Consider the following 3,840-nt stretch of genomic DNA (forward strand, 5'->3'; position numbering starts at 1 on the left):
AGGGGTGGGTTACACAGGCAGGGGACACATACTTCAAGCGGAGGAAAGAGAGAAGGGCTCTACCATAGGGGGTGCGAGAAAAGCGGTCGAGTTGCGCCTTACGATGGGCCTCAACAAGCTCTGAAAGAGCATTGTGGACGCCCATCGCCAGCAGACGAGAAGTGGGGGTGTAGACGGGGAGCGCAAGGGTCGACTTGTAGGCTTGGCGGATGAGACAGTTCACCTTGTCTTCCTCGGCGCGAGAGAGAAAGCGATAGTTGGGGAAGTTGACGAAGTAGACGAAGCGGCACAGCAGGGCTGATGCTGGTAACCACGCCACCGAACAAACTCGAGAACCGTCACTGACGTCGATCTCCCATTTGCAGCTCTTCGTGTGTGTAACCTTATTAAGAAACTCAAAGACGTCAATCGTCAAAGCAATACAAGCAGTCATCAAAACGATTGCAGCGCCCGCATCTCCACCGGGGGCCTAGCGCCCAGTATTCGGAGCTTTAGATTAGTGTTTCCGCAAGTTCCGTCTCGGCTAAAACTATGGTAAGACCACAAGTCTGAGCAAATTGCACGCGAAAAAAAAGCACGGCAACGCACAGACAGAAACAGGTTTCTGTGTTTGTTTTGCACTGGGAGAACCGCAAAAAAAGCACTCTTTAAGCATGCTCACCTCGCGAAGCACGCAAAACCGAAAATTAGGTTAAGTAATGGTGAAACGAAACGTTTTCATTATAAACTGCTTGCGAAGTTTCACTAGCATGATGTAACAATCGGTGTAACAGCACAGCTTCGCTGTTCGAGCATCTTTACAGAATAGAACGGGCGGTGATTTTTTTTAGCTTAAAAGAACTACCTTCGTTTTGAAATTTGTCTAGCATATACATTAGCAGAGCAAAGCCAGCTGCGAGTGGATTCTAGCTAGATATGCTGCCTCTCAAGTAACATCAGGCGCACTGCGTTTTTGTTTGAGCGGGCACTACTTGAAGAGAGCACGGAAGTGTTCTTATTTTTTATTTAAACATTGAGGGGCTGGCGCGCACGCCTAGCCCCACTACCAAAAATTGCATGCCCCATCTGCCCCGGTTTGGGGTAGTGGCGTGTTTCAGCGAACCGCAGTGCAATGGTTAGCCTCGGCACGGAGCCCCGACCTGAATGATCATCGGGAACTCGGCACCAGGTAAGTATGAAGCGCAAGTCATGCGGATGGCAGCCTGTTTCAATACGCCCTACGTGTTGCACTGGTTGCAAAGAGCACATCGTGTTTTACACGAAACGCTGTGCTAAATTAGAGAAACACACAAGGCGCTTTTTAGACACAGAAGCCTCGTTGCTAAAGAACTGTAATCCTACCTTTAACATTTTTGAAATAAATTAACATGTTTTTCACTAACATGGCGTGGAAATCAAGAATAATGTGTCGAGAACTAGCGCGTGTTCGTTCGAATTTCTTAAGAATTATCTGTGTCCGGCGTGTGTAATAATAATAATAATAATAATAATAATAATAATAATAATAATAATAATAATAATAATAATAATAATAATGTTTATTGACACCCGAAATTGCAAAACAATGCGAAAAGGCCAGTATAAGCCTCAGTTGGCTTGTAGGAGGTGCCTAGGGTCATGATACACATGGTGAAGGAAATACATCAATTGATGAGACATGTAGAAGAAAGAAAGAAGTGAATTACAACAAATGCAACAGAAGAACAATGCAGCGTTTGGTTATTATATTTAAAAGACAAAAAATTGAAGTAAATATTACGATGTTGAAATGTTCTGCAAGCTAACTAATTTACGATAGCTTCTTCAATAATTCATTCAGAGTGCTTTTCGAAGTCACGTTATAGATTTTATTCTGTAACTTCTTAAATAACGTTATGCACATATCCACAGAGACTGGCCGCACCATATCTTTTGGCTCTAGGAGGAGCTGCATAATGGACGTGTTTTCAAAGTTATCTAGGGGTGGCATTATTTAATTTCAAGGCGCAATTCCAATAATGCTTGACGACCCCTGTTTCCATAAGCAGTGGTTGAAAATTTGCTAGACCAAGTTCTCGGAAAATGTTTGCAGCAGTTACTATTAGGGAATTATAGACAACACTGTCAAAACAACTGTCAAAACTGATCAATGATGCCAAAATAAGTGATATTTGAAACTATATAAATAAATAAATAAATAAATAATAAATAAATAAATAAATAAATAACGTGAGAAAGGCCGAAGAAGCCGTAAGAAATGAACAAAGCCGGAAATAAGTGAGAAAAAAACTTGGCATAGGAGAAACCAATATGTATGCACTACAAAATAAGCAGGGTAATATCACCAGCAATCTCAAAGATAGACAGTAAAACCAGCTAGACAGTAAAACCAGCGAAGAATTCTATGCTCACCTGTACAGTACCCAGAGGAGTTTGGATAACTCAATTCGAAACAGTAATGAACAGAATACAGAAAGTCCTGCTATAACTAGCGATGACGTCAGAGGGACCTTGCAAGACATGAAACGAGGAAGGAGAAAATGGAATGACGGTCAATTTAATCAAAGATGGAGGAGACAAAATGCTTGGAAAACTGGCGGCTCTTGATACGAAGTGTCTATCGACTGCAAGGGTCCCAGAAAATTGGAAGAATGCAAACATTATACTAATCCACAAAAAGGGAGACGTCAAAGAATTAAAAACTTCTAGGGCCATTAGCTTAATCCCAGTATTAAATAATATATTTACCAAAATAACATGCAATAGAGTATGGGCAACAATGGACTTTAATAAACCAAGGGAACAGGCTGGATTCAGGAAGGAATATTCCACAATGGATCACATGCATGTCATCAATCAGGCAATCGAGAAATCCGCAGAGTACAATCAGCCTCTTTATATGGCTTTCATACATTACGAAAAGGCATTTGATTCAGTAGAGGTACCAGCAGTCATAGAGGCATTACGTAATCCAGGAGTACAGAACGCTTACGTAAATAACTTGGAAAATATCTACAGAGGTTCTACATCTACCTTAATTCCACACGAGAAAAGAAGGAAGATACCTATGAAGAAATGGGTCAGGCAGGGAGACACAATCTCTCCAATGCTATTCACTGCATGTTTGGAAAAAGTGTTCAAGCTATTAAACTGGGAAGGCTTAGGAGTAAAGATCGACGGTGAGTATCTCAGCAACATTCGGTGTGCCGAAGACATTGTTCTACTCAGCAACAATGCCGATGAGTTACAACAAATGATGGAGGACCTTAACAGAAAGAGTGCAAGAGTGGGGTTGAAGATTAATATGCAGAAGACAAAGATAATGATAAATAGCCGGGCAAAGGAACAAGAGTTCAGTATCGCCAGTCGGCCTCTAGAGTCTGTGAAGGAGTACAATTTCCTAGGTAAATATCTCGCAGGGAACCCGGATCATGAGAAGGAAATTCACAGAAGAATAAAAATGGGTTGGATAGCATACGGCAGACATTGCCAACTCCTGACTGGAAGATGACCATTATTATTGAAAAGAAAAGTGTACAATCAGTGCAATTTAGTAGTGCTGCCATATGGGGCAGAGACTTAGAGACTGACAAAGAAGCTTGAGAACAAGTTAAGGACCGCGCGAAGAGCGATGGAACGAAGATTGCTAGGCACAACGTTAAGAGAAAGAAAGAGAGCGGTTTGGATCAGAGACCAAACGGGGATAGACGATATTCTAATTGACATCAAGAGAAAAAAATGCATAGGTTAGATAACCGTTGGACCATTAGGGCTGCAGAATGGGTACCAAGAGAGGGGAAACACAATCGAGTACGACAGAAGACTAGGTGGAGTGATGAAATTAGTAAATTCGTGGGCCCT

The 3,840-nt window shown here is 41.9% G+C and overlaps 1 non-coding gene across 1 annotated transcript; it reads right to left on the bottom strand.

Annotated features, from left to right (window-relative positions):
- Positions 1-1,014: 1,014 nt before the first annotated feature.
- Positions 1,015-1,176, bottom strand: LOC135911215 (U1 spliceosomal RNA). Its single transcript, XR_010567252.1, has one exon. It is a non-coding gene; the product is annotated as a U1 spliceosomal RNA (small nuclear RNA).
- Between the last annotated feature and the right edge of the window lie 2,664 nt (positions 1,177-3,840).

This window comes from Dermacentor albipictus, chromosome 5 (genome assembly GCF_038994185.2).
Source record: "Dermacentor albipictus isolate Rhodes 1998 colony chromosome 5, USDA_Dalb.pri_finalv2, whole genome shotgun sequence".
Taxonomy (NCBI): domain Eukaryota; kingdom Metazoa; phylum Arthropoda; class Arachnida; order Ixodida; family Ixodidae; genus Dermacentor; species Dermacentor albipictus.